The following is a 13,558-nucleotide window of genomic DNA, read 5'->3' on the forward strand; positions in this document are numbered from 1 at the left end:
GTGTGAATAACTTTAAAACACTTTTACTTATCCAGGCCGTTCTGAGATAGTTTTTTCGTCCCATATTGTACTTAATGACACTGGTAAAATGAAGTCAAAAATTATTTTTTTTTGCACAAAAAAATACCTAATTTACCCAAAATTTGGAAAAATTAGCAGATTTCAAAGTTTCAGTTTCTCTACTCCTGTAATACATAGTAATACCCCCAAAAATTGTGATGACTTTACATTCCCCATATGTCTACTTCATGTTTGGATCATTTTGGGAATTACATTTTATTTATTTATTGGGGACCTTACAAGGCTTAGAAGTTTAGAAGCATTTTTCTGAAAATTTCCAAAACCCATTTTTTAAGGACCAGTTCAGGTCTGAAGTCACTTTGTGAGGCTTACATAATTGAAACCACCCAAAAATGACCCCATTCTATAAACTACACCCCTCAAGGTATTCAAAACTGATTTTACAAACTTCGTTAACCCTTTAGGTGTTGCACAAGAGTTATTGGCAAATGGGGATGAAATTTGAGAATTTTATTTTTTTGCCTAATTTTCCATTTTAACCCATTTTTTCCACTAACAAAGCAAGGGTTAACAGCCAAACAAGACTGTATCTTTATTGCCCTGACTCTGCCGTTTACTGAAACACCCCATATGTGGCTGTAAACTACTGTACGGCCACACAGCGGGGCGTAGAGTGAAAGGTGCGCCGTATGGTTTTTGGAAGCCAGATTTTGCTGGACAGTTTTTTTGACACCATGTCCCATTTGAAGCCCCCTGATGCACCCCTAGAGTAGAAACTCCAAAAAGTGACCCCATCTAAGAAACTACACCCCTCAAGGTATTCAAAACTGATTTTACAAATGTTGTTAACCCTTTAGGTGTTCCACAAGAGTTATTGGCAAATAGAGATGAAATTTCAGAATTTCAATTTTTGTGCAAATTTTCCATTTTACTATTTTTTTTCCAGTTACAAAGCAAAGTTTACAAGCCAAACAAAACTCATTATTTATGGCCCTGATTCTGTAGTTTACAGAAACACCCCATATGTGGTCGCAAACTGCTGTACGGGCACACGGCAGGGCGCAGAAGGAAAGGGATGCCATACGGTTTTTGGAAGGCAGATTTTGCTAGACACTTTTTTTGGGCACTATGTCCCATTTGAAGCCCCCCTGATGCACCCCCAGGTTAGAAACCCCAAAAGAGTGACCCCATTTTGGAAACTATGGGATAAGGTGGCAGTTTTGTTGGTACTATTTTAGGGTATATATGATTTTTGGTTGCTCTATATTACACTTTTTGTGAGGCAAAGTAACAAAAAATAGAAATTCTGAAATTTCATCTCCATTTGCCACTAACTCTTGTGGAACACTTAAAGGGTTAACAAAGTTTTGAATACCTTGAGGGGTGTAGTTTCCAAAATGGGGTCACTTTTTGGAGTTTCTACTCTAGGGGTGCATCAGGGGGGGCTTCAAATGGGACATGATGTCAAAAATACCAGTCCAGCAAAAACTGCCTTCCAAAAACCATATGGCATTCCTTTCCTTCTGTGCCCTGCCGTGTGGCCATACAGCAGTTTACGACCAAATATGGGGCATTTATATAAACTACAGAATCAGGCCAATAAATATTGAGTTTTATTTGGCTGTTAACCCTTGCTTTGTTACAGGAAAAAATGGATTAAAATGGAAAATTTCCCCCAAAATAGCTGTTTTGGCACTGTTTTTATTTTTTATTATTTGCAACGTTCATCTGACAGGTACGATCATGTGCTATTGTTATAGAGCAGGTTCCTACGGATGTGGCAATACCTAATATGTCTACCTTTTTTTAATTTATCTAGGTTTTACACAATAATATCATTTTTGAAACAAAAAAAATCATGTTTTAGTGTCTCTATGGTCTGAGAGCCATAGTTTTTTCAGTTTTTTAGGCGATTGTCTCATGGTATCATTTTTGCGGGATGAGATGACGGTTAGATTGGTACTATTTTGGGGTGCATATGACTTTTTGATTGCTTGCTATTACACTTTTTGTGATGTAAGGTAACAAAAAAATTGCTTTTTTGACACTTTTTTTTTTTTTTTACAGTGTTCACCTGAGGGGTTAGGTCATGTGGTATTTTTATAGAGCAGGTTCTTACGGACGTGGCAATACCTAATATGTCTACCTTTTTTTAATTTATCTAGGTTTTACACAATAATATCATTTTTGAAGCAAAAAAAATCATGTTTTAGTGTCTCCATAGTCTGAGAGCCATATTTTTTTCAGTTTTTTAGGCGATTGTCTCATGTAGGGGCTCATTTTTTGCGGGATGAGGTGACGGTTTGATTGGCACTATTTTGGCGTACATGCAACTTTTTTTATCACTTTTATTATCTTTTTTGGGAAGTAAGGTGGGCAAAATTTCTATTTCCTCAAAGTTTTTATTTTTTTATTTTTATGGCGTTCACCGTGCGGGGAAAGTAACATGATTGTTTTATAGATCAGGTCGTTACGGACGCGGAGATACCTAATATGTGTAGTGTAATTTATTTTTTTAATTTTTATTCAGTGATAAATGTTTTTTTTAAATCTTTTACTTTTTTCACTTTTTTTTTTTTACTTTTTTTTTTTACCTAGACCCACTTGGTTCTTGAAGATCCAGTGGGTCTGATGTCTGTATAATACAGTACAGTACAATATATATTGTACAGTACTGTATTTTACTTACAGTTTGCCTGAACAGATCTATGCTTTCAGCATAGATCTGTTCAGCACCATGGACAGCAGGATGCCTGAGAAGGCATCCTGTTGCCATGGGAACCTTCCCCGTCTGTCACAACTGCGCAGACGGGGAAGGGTGAGGACTGGGGTGTCGGGGGGCTGTCTGGGGGCTCTCTCCCTCTCAGATCGGGGGGCTGCAAAGGCACAGCAGCCCCCCGATCGGAGAGGGAGGGAGCTCCCTGCGCTGTTAACCTTTTCCATACAGCGGTCCGTACGGACCTGCTGTATGGAAAGGGTTAAACGGCTGACATCGCATCAACGATGTCAGCCGTTTATACCAGGGTGCCAGCAATGTGCTGGCACCCTGGTATACCCACTAGACACCAACGATTATTGAAGGGGAAGCGGGCGGGGGATCGCGATCCCGACCTGCCGCACCGCCCCGCCCCGCCCACCACCCTCCCCCTGCACCACCCGCCCACATAATACCATTCAGGGGTGCAGGGGGGGTAAAAAAACGTTATTTTGGCAATTTTTAAGTTTATGATCCCCGCAGTCAGGGACCGCAGGGATCAGAAACTATATAAAGCGCTTAAAAACCGCAGGTCTGAATTGACCTGCGGTTTGAAGCGATCACCAATACAGAGGGGTCACAGGACCCCCCTCGGCATTGACCCTGTGTGCCTGGCTGTGTGTAACAGCCGCCACTCAGCGCTGTCACCATGTCTGCAGACATGGTGACAGTTTAATGCCATGACGTTTATACTCGTCATGGAGCACTAACTAGCAGTGCTCCATGACGAGTATATATACGTCATTGGTCGGGAAGGGGTTAAACAGGAGATGTGGCGCGGATAATTTAACTGTCCACAGCAGACACCGTCTACAGAAAAAGGTACACTGTATGTCACTGATATTTTAGGGATATGCACACTTTACACAGGATATGTGGCAAAAATAATTTAACTGTCCACAGCGGCCTATTACACGGTATTTAGTGCAGGATGGGCTAAAATTATATATTGCTGCTGTCACACACAATAGTCCTTAAAAGGACTTTTGGGTCTCTGAAGATAAAAATCTTCCTATTACACTGCCTACACTGTCCATTCCTATGCACAGCTCTCCCTAACAATGAGCAATTTAGCGCAGATTTCCCTATAAACAAATATTATTGCTGTCACACACAATAGTCCTTACAAGGACTTTTGGGTCTATGAAACGTTTTGGTACCAAAAAAATATTCTATTTCACTCCCAACACTCTCTGTCCCTTCCTATGTTCAGCTCTCCCTGACTACAAATGAGCCAAACATGCATCATCGGGTGCTATATAGCACCCGGTGATGCGTTCTGGCCAGCCAATCACTGAAATGCCAGTAGCCAACATGGCTACTGGCATAACAGTAAGGGCAGTACTTACCTGCTTATTTTTTGGCTGTGTAGCAGCCAAAAAGTGTGCGGGGAGATGACTTGTGTATGGAGCTCGAGCACATGCAGCACTAAGCCAAATACCGCCATGTGCCGAGCATCGATATGGTTGAGCCACAGATGTGTTCGGCCAAGCATGCTCGATCATCACTAGCGGTCTAACAAGCACGGGCAGGGAAGGTACATAACTTTTACTGCACACTTGGTGAACCTCCTGATGGCTGTCAAGCATGTAATCCGTGGCACCCGTGTGGATTTGGTGTTACCGCCACGGATTGCATGCAGGCCTGCCTCCTCTTCTCCTCCTCATACTCCATCCTCCGTCTCCTCCTCGGCTGACTCCTCATTTTCCACTGCTACTGCCCCCCAAGCTCCCCAGAACCTATTTGACATGCCAGGTGAGACGTTGTCATGCTGTGCTGCGGCTGTTGTGCCTGGAAACCAAAAGCCACACTGGTCCTCCAATGCTTTCAGCTCTGCGGTCACAGTTTGATCAATGGCTAACCCTGCTCAATTTGACAGTTGGTAAAGTGGTGTGCGACAACGGTGCCAATCTGCTGAGTACTCTGAAAAACAGGGCAAAATGACACACTTTCAGTGCATGGCACATGTCCCAAACTTAGTCGTGCAGCCATTCCTTGCCAAATACCCTGGGGTCAAGGACGTTTTGCGGCAGGCCAGGAAAATCTCCAGCCATTTTAGATGTTACACGGCCATGGCTAGCCTTGCTGACGTTCAGCGGTGACAGCATCTGCCTGTCAGACGTCTGATTTGAGATGCGCTGGAACTCCAACTTGTATATGCTTGATAGGCTGCTCCAGCAGGAACATGCCAATAATGACTACCTGTACGAACTCTGCAGCAGGACAGGTTCTGGGGAGCTTGGTTTCTTCTCACCGCGCTAGTGGCTGCTCATGCATGATGCATGCAGACTTCTGCGGCCATTTGATGAGATCACTAAACTGGTCAGTCGCAGCCAGGGCGCCATCAGTGACATCGTACCTTACGCATTTTTTCTGGTGCGTGCATTGCGTTGTGTCATTGATCAAGCCGTCGTGAAACAGGAGGAGGAAGATGAGGAAGTCGCAATACTGGATGAATTCCCAGGGGGGCTACTCCGACTGAGACAAGTAAACAGGAGTCTGAAGAGGAGTCAGAGGATGGTGGCTGAGGGGAGGAGGAGCAAGAAGAGGCTTAACCAGGCTCTAAGGGGAACTTTTCAGGGATCCATGGTGTTGTCTGTGGCTGGGGGGAGAAGACATTCTCCTGGGCAATGAGCAGGAGCCAGGGCGCTTCACCACTTCCAATTTAGTGCAAATGGGGGCCTTCATGCTCCAGTGTTTGAAGATGAACCCTTGTATAAAAAGCATAAAAGGCAAGGAAAAGTACTGGATGGCAACATACTTAGACCTCCGGTACAAACACAAAATGGCAGACATTTTACCAGCATCACAGAGGGCTGGCATAATGCATCATTTCCACATATTGCTGCTAGAGATGTTGAATTCTTTTTTTGCGGGTGCTGGCAAAGGAATTTCCACCCACAGCAAAACATGTGTGCGTACCAATCCTACCGCGCCTGCAAAAATAGGGCGGTTTGAACATGTGTTGGTTGCTTCGGATATGAGATCATTCCTTCAGCCTGTGGCCAGAGCTTGCACAATTTGTCACCGAACTCTTGGCTTGCCCCTCGTCGAGTGTCCAGTCCGAAAGGATGTTCAGCGCAGCAGGGCGGATCGTGACCGATAAGCGCATTCCACTAGCTCAGTGTGGACTACCTCACATTTCTAAAAATGAATGATGCATCTCCTTTTCTTCTTACTTGCTGCGGCGCGACATCTTTACCTACACAACTTTGTGTTGTCATGTTTCCAGGTACGTGTGCCAACCCACGTGACTGGCCATCACGTGGTGCGGTGCCCAGCCTCCCTGTTCTTCCAAGTAAGCGGGAGGCTTGTGCGCTGACCCATGTGACTGGCTATCACGCGGTGCGGCACCCGGCCTCTCTCCCTTTTTACTTGTTGATGGGAATATGGGGGTGGACGTTTGCTCTCGTGACTGGACATCACGTGGTGCGGCGTTCGCTCCCTCCTCTGTGCCACATATCTACCAACCATGTGGCTTTATGAATTTGTAGTGTTTCTCCTATTCACTAATTAGCATCTGCCCATCAAATCAGTCATCATAGGGGGTGGTGTTCACCACACAATCCTATTAGATCACATGTCCCTGCTTTCTCACACACCAGTTACGTGTTACCATTAATTTGAGTATCTGGCTATAGAAGGTGTTTCCGCCGAAACGCGCATTTGAGAGTGTGGTCCTCCTGGTGGTGACAGTATTATTATGGGTAAGCTACAATCATAGTATGTGCATATGTGTTATCCAATGTGGGTTCCATTACAAAACTCAGATTAGTCTCTTTGATAGGCTATATGCTTGCTGTACTACAGCCCCTTATTACTGTCTAGTATATAGATATTTGCAGTTCTTTCATGCATGTATCCATTTTATGCCCAGTGCTATACATATACTTTGTGTGGGTACAACTATAGACTTACATTTGATTCCTGCTTTATAGGTTGTACATTTATTGCACTTAGCACTTTACAAACAATGTAGTATTTAGACCTTCGCAGGCTCTTCCTACATGTGCTCACCTTGTACTAAAATTAGCTTTTTGCATAACCTGTCTTCCGGGAGGTATCACACATTTTGTGTGTGTTTTGTCACCTCTATGTTTTTATATTTTTGTACTCAATAAAATGTATTTCTATTTTCATATACATTGCCATTGTAGACTCTTTTTTCTGCTCCATTGTAGGTATATCTATAATGGAGACTGGTGGAGATTCGGCCACAACCTGGCAAATATGCTGAGATACGGCCAGACTAAAACTGCTGCAGCTGATTCTCTGAATATTTTCCGGGTTGAAGCCAGATCTCCTCCAGTCCCCCTTATAGGATCCATAGAGACCCAGTAGGCTGTTCCCAGCCAAATCTTCCAAACTCTAGTATAAAACTAACCTGAGCAGACTATTGTATCAATACCTGACTTAAAGCGAAAAATTTCAATTAAAGTATAACTGTCATATATTTTTTATTTTTTTTTGTATTGGATTGTGGTGATTAATATCTCCTTGGTGGCCCTATTTCAAATTTTCACTGTGTATTCAGTTACCCCTTAATTCCACATTGTTGTTCCCTGTACTGCCTATTTTTACCTGTGCTTAAAATAGTGTTGCTAGGCATGGTCCGTCTATGTGTTGAAGGACGGAGGACACAGAAGCACGCAGCGTGCAAGGTCAGATTACTGACAGCCAGGGACTGTAAGTAAATGATTAAAGCCAGGTCCTCCCCAGCAGCTGATAACAGTGCCTGGGCTGTGAGCACTTCTCCCTGTCCCTGCGCTTGGCAGACGATCCCTCACTCAGCAGAGCTGGAGAATGCAGTGTTGGAGCAGCGCAGACCAGGGAAGTGAGATCTGCCATCTGCTCAGCGTATAAATGAAAGCAACATGTGGTAAGAGGACCCCTTTGTGCTGCAGGAGATTAACCCTTTAGGGGGGAGGGCTCTGGTTACTGACACTTTTGGGGGGCTAGTGAGGGCAGGCAGGATTAGCCTCAGGGTGAGGGCAGTGGCGGCCATCTTAACTGAATAGTGAAATTGCAGTTTTATGCAGACTGGTTGCTAAGTGCTGAATCTTATTAAATATGGGCTAAGTCAGTCTAATAGTAACTGATTCTGGAATATCATGTTATTAGTAACTACATATATGAAAATTGAAATTAGGGTCTAAATGTGACAGTTATCCTTTAAAGATGTACATATATGTTAACTAATTCAATACCGATACAAACCTATACAAATATGGGGGAATGTATTATGAATTGTACACCACTTTTTGGAGTATTAATGTTGCATATTTTATCATAATGTTTTTTTTGCGGCAAAATCTGCAACTTTTTGAAACTCATTCCACTTTTCTGGATTGCCGAAAAAGAGATTGTGATGTGGATAAGGAAGAGGGCGGCCGGCAGGCCGGTCTCATTTATCATTTTCCACACCAGTTTTTGGCATGGAAAATGACTTAAATCTATGCCAGCAAGGGAGCTGATGTAGATTTTAGTATGTCGCACGGCCTGCTGGAGGAAGTGCCAAAGTTATGTAGAGGCCGGCGCTGCCACATAACTTTGGTGCATACACCAGCAGTGCAGAAGGACTAAGACCAGCATCTGAATCGCCAGTCTTAATAAATAATTCTGAAAGTTTTATTACATTTTCTATTAATAAACAAAGGGGAGGAGATGTATCATTTGCAGTGGTTTTGGTGTCAGTTTTGAGTCTGTCTATGCTTTGTGAGGTTGCAGCAAATTTATGATATGGTGCACAATAAAAATGTATTTGGCTACAACTTGCAATGTGGTGTGCGGCAACGTCTGTAAAATTACATTGGGGATGCCTAAAGTGGTGATATGCACATTATAAACATGACATAAAAGTGTTCTGATGTGTTATCCAGATCTTCTTTTCACTCCAGTTCTGAAAATGGCAAAGCTCACCAAATGTTGCTAAATTATGCACCAAATGTTGCACGGAGGCAAAACTGGCATAGCAGATTTGATAAACATCCCTCAAATTGTTTAAAAAATTTCCAAAATATTGTATTACTATTTTGTTTCTATTTCATAAATGCTATATTCATTTCTAACATCTTGATGACATTTTTTTTAAAATAAATGTTCTACAGAAGAAATGATTTGTGGGGAAAAAATGCTGCCTGAAATTATATATAATTAAATACTTCAGTTTGAATCTCTGTGATTCTAGAATTGCAAGTCAATGAACATTTCAACGAGCTGGGAATGTCTCTGGAGAGCCACATTTCAAACTTGTCTGGAAATGCAAAAGCAGCTTTTACCCTGGAGTGTGTAAGCACTCAGCTTCTCTGAGAATCTCAGTATGGTATGTTGTTACAGTTTAGACAGCAAAACTATGAATTTTTGGTATGTGTCTGTGGAATAAGATTCCTGGCCCCAGTCTGTAGAAATGAAACAAAAATGCACAGGGGATTGTAGACAAAGCTACATGTTACCACCTCCTGGCAAAAATCTTAGCATGGGCACCTTTAGGATGTACCGTAGCAGATATAAATGTACTGGAAGATGGCCTAGCAGCAGCCTAGTCTGTCAAGTGCATACAAGTTGTGCTCATAAGTTTACATACCCTTGCAGAATTTATAAATTCTTAACCATTGTTCAGAGAATATGAATGATAACACAATTTTTTTTCTTTCACTCATGGTTAGTGATTGACTGACGCCATTTATTGTCAAACAACTGTGTTTACTCTTTTTAAATCATAATCACAACACAAGCTACCCAAATGACCCTGATCAAAAGTTTACATACACCAATACTTAATACCATGTATTTACCACTTTAACGTCAGCTTGAAGTCTTTTGTGGTAGTTGTGGATGAGGCTCTTTATCTTCTCAGATGGTAAAGCTGCTCATTCTTCCTGGCAAAAAGCCTCCAGTTCCCCTAAATTCTTGGGCTGTCTTGCAAGAACCGCACATTTGAGGTCTCCCCAGAGTGGCTCAATTATATTGAGGTCTGGAGACTGAGATGGCCACTCCAGAACCTTCATTTTATTTTGCTGTAGCTAATGACAGGTCGACTTGGCATTGTGTTTTGGATCATTGTCATGTTGGAATGTCCAAGCACATACCATGTGCAGCTTCCGGCACATTTTCCTCCAGTATTTGTTGATACATTACTGCATTCATATTGCAATCAATTCTGCCCAAATTGTATGTGCTTTTGTAGCTCATACATCCCCAAAACATCAGCGATCCACCATCATGTTTCACAGTAGGAATGTATCATAGGCCTTGTTGACTCCTCTCCAAATGTAGCGTTTATGGTCGTGTCCAAACAGTTCAATTTTAGTCTCATCACTCCAAATGACTTTGTGAAGGTTTTAGGCTTGTCTCTGTGCTGTTTGGCATATTGTAACTGGGATACTTTGTGGTATTTGCATAGTAATGGCTTTCTTCTGTCAACTCAACCATGCAGCCCATCTTTCTGCAAGTGCTTTCTTATTGTGCATCTTGAAACAGCCACACCACATTCTTTCAGAGAGTCCTGTAATTCACCTAAAATTATTTGTGGGTTTTTCCTTGCATCCCGAACAATTTTTGTGGGCAGTTGTGGCTGAAAGTTTAGTTGGTCTACCTGACCGTGGTTTGGTTTCAACAGAACCCCTACTTTTCCACTGCTTAATTAGAGTTTTCACACTGCTGATTGGCATTCTCAAGTCCTTTGATATTTTCTTATATTCCTTTCCTGTTTTATAGAGTTCAACTACCCTTACCCACAGATCCTTTGACAATTCTTTTGCTTTCCACATGACTTAGAATCCAAACAACATCAGTGCAACACTAGATGAAAGATGCAAGGGTCTGTCAGGAGTCAAGAAAGTCATTTAACTTTTATACACACCCACTTCATTACAAGCAAACAGATCATAGGTGAAGATGGTTACCTTTAATAGCCATTGTAACCCTTTTGTGTCAAGTCGTGTGCATGTTATCAGGCCAAATCAACAGGGTATGTAAACTTTTGATCAGGGTCAATTGGGTAGTTTGTGTTGTGATTATGATTTAAAAAGAGTGAACACAGTTGTTTGTCAATAAATGGCTTCAGCCAACCACTAACCATGAGTGAAAGAAAAGTTTTTGTGTTATCATTCATATTCTCTAAACAATGGTTAAGAAATCATAAATTCTGCAAGGGTATGTAAACCTAAGTAGTCAACCATAAGTTGGAGCAGATTAGGGTGTGCGCATGCTGGCCCTTTAAGATCAAGAGAGATTACACATGCTCTATGGGCAGAGGAGGAGAGGCCTTGTCAGCAAGCATGCCACTGCCTGTGTGGAGGGACAGAGAAACTTTGGCAGATAGGTCACCAAGAAAGAAAGAGCAGGAGGTGGGTCTGCTGCTGTTAACCACTTGCCATCACGGTAACGCCGATAGGCGTCCGGACGGCAGCGCTCTCAGGTTCAGTGACGCCTATTGGCGTCATCTCGTGAGACCTGAGATTTCCTGTGAACCCGTTTGCGCAGTATTCAAGTTTAAATACAGCCTGCCAGCGCTGGTCATTGGCTGGCAGGCTGTAGATTTTTAAAAGAATTAATAAATAGAAAGGAGACACCGCGCTCAGCCTAATGCACCTGACCCTTATTAACCCCTGGTTCTGATCGAGATAAACCTGCCCACCTCAGTTTAGAATAGCAAGATTACCTTGGTTCTGATGTGTGGGATCAGGGGGCCACCTTTTCGGGTGTTCCAATATGCACAATTTCTTCTACACAGAGGTTAATAGCAGGTAGAATAAGCTGTGTGGAGTTCGCCCCGGCCGGTAGCGAGACTCCGTTTGTACTTACGCTCACGAAGGGGAGCTGGTGACGTCACCTACTGAGCTATGGAATACTGTAGGCACCAAAACACCTACCTGCGCGTTTCGAGTACAACGGTACTCTTCGTCAGGGAATCAATCTAGTGCCTCCAATGGCTTCCTTTTATTCTACCTCCTCACGGTCTTAATTAGCTCCGGTTTCAGAACTTCGACGATTGAAATATATTTGATAATATTAATCAATGCTTTTAATCGAAACCAAATAACTCGATTTCTGCGTTTAGACCATTCGGGACAAGTGTGTTCATATTAAAAATCCATTGGGTTTCCTTTTTCGACATATTTTTAATGAAATCACCTCCTCGTATGTCCATTTTAACTACTTCTATTCCGAAAAAAGAGGATCCCTCGAATTTTCCATTATGCATCAATGTACAGGGCTTAATAAGGGTCAGGTGCATTAGGCTGAGCGCGGTGTCTCCTTTCTATTTACTAATGATTTGTGCAACTCGCCTATAACAGCCACTGCGGAGCTGTTTTTGACACTGCTGCTTATGATTAGGTTGTGTAATTAGCGCCGGTGGAATATTCTTGTATTTCGATTTTTAAAAGAACCAATCAAATAGGAACAGTACAGACCAAAAGTTTGGACACACCTTCTCACTCAAAGAGTTTTCTTTATTTTCATGACTATGCAAATTATAGATTCACACTAAAGGCATCAAAACTATGAATTAACACATGTGGAATTATATACATAACAAAAAAGTGTGAAACAACTGAAAATATGTCATATTCTAGGTTCTTCAAAGTAGCCACCTTTTGCTTTGATTACTGCTTTGCACACTCTTGGCATTCTCTTGATGAGCTTCAAGAGGTAGTCACCTGAAATGGTCTTCCAACAGTCTTGAAGGAGTTCCCAGAGATGCTTAGCACTTGTTGGCCCTTTTGCCTTCACTCTGCGGTCCAGCTCACCCCAAACCATCTCGATTGGATTCAGGTCCGGTGACTGTGGAGGCCAGGTCATCTGGCACAGCACCTCATCATTGTCCTTCATGGTCAAATAGCCCTTACACAGCCTGGAGGTGTGTTTGGGGTCATTGTCCTGTTGAAAAATAAATGATGGTCCAACTAAACGCAAACCAGATGGAATAGCATGCCGCTGCCAGATGCTGTGGTAGCCATGCTGGTTCAGTATGCCTTCAATTTTGAATAAATCCACAACAGTGTCACCAGCAAAGCACCCCCACACCATCACACCTCCTCCTCCATGCTTCACGGTGGGAACCAGGCATGTAGAGTCCATCCATTCACCTTTGTCGCACAAAGACACGGTGGTTGGAACCAAAGATCTCAAATTTGGATTCATCAGACCAAAGCACAGATTTCCACTGGTCTAATGTCCATTCCTTGTGTTCTTTAGCCCAAACAAGTCTCTTCTGCTTGTTGCCTGTCCTTAGCAGTGGTTTCCTAGCAGATATTCTACCATAAAGGCCTGATTCACACAGTCTCCTCTTAACAGTTGTTCTAGAGATGTGTCTGCTGCTAGAACTCTGTGTGGCATTGACCTGGTCTCTAATCTGAGCTGCTGTTAACCTGCGATTTCTGAGGCTGGTGACTCGGATGAATTTATCCTCTGTAGCAGAGGTGACTCTTGGTCTTCCTTTCCTGGGGCGGTCCGCATGTGTGCCAGTTTCTTTGTAGCGCTTGATGGTTTTTGTGACTGCACTTGGGGACACTTTCGAAGTTTTCCCAATTTTTCAGACTGACTGACCTTCATTTCTTAAAGTAATGATGGCCACTTGTTTTTCTTTACTTAGCTGCTTTTTTCTTGCCATAATACAAATTCTAACAGTCTATTCAGTAGGACTTTCAGCTGTGTATCCACCTGACTTCTCCACAACGCAACTGATGGTCCCAACCCCATTTATAAAGGCAAGAAATCCCGCTTATTAAACCTGACAGGGCACACCTGTGAAGTGAAAACCATTTCAGGTGACTACCT

The 13,558-nt window shown here is 42.7% G+C and overlaps 1 protein-coding gene across 1 annotated transcript in view; it reads right to left on the bottom strand.

The window, feature by feature from the left end:
• The window catches only part of NLGN1 (neuroligin 1), a 541,429-nt gene that overhangs the window by 48,774 nt on the left and 479,097 nt on the right, over positions 1–13,558 (bottom strand). The gene's annotated exons all lie outside the window — the stretch shown is intronic.

This window comes from Bufo gargarizans, chromosome 4 (genome assembly GCF_014858855.1).
Source record: "Bufo gargarizans isolate SCDJY-AF-19 chromosome 4, ASM1485885v1, whole genome shotgun sequence".
In the NCBI taxonomy this organism is placed as follows: domain Eukaryota; kingdom Metazoa; phylum Chordata; class Amphibia; order Anura; family Bufonidae; genus Bufo; species Bufo gargarizans.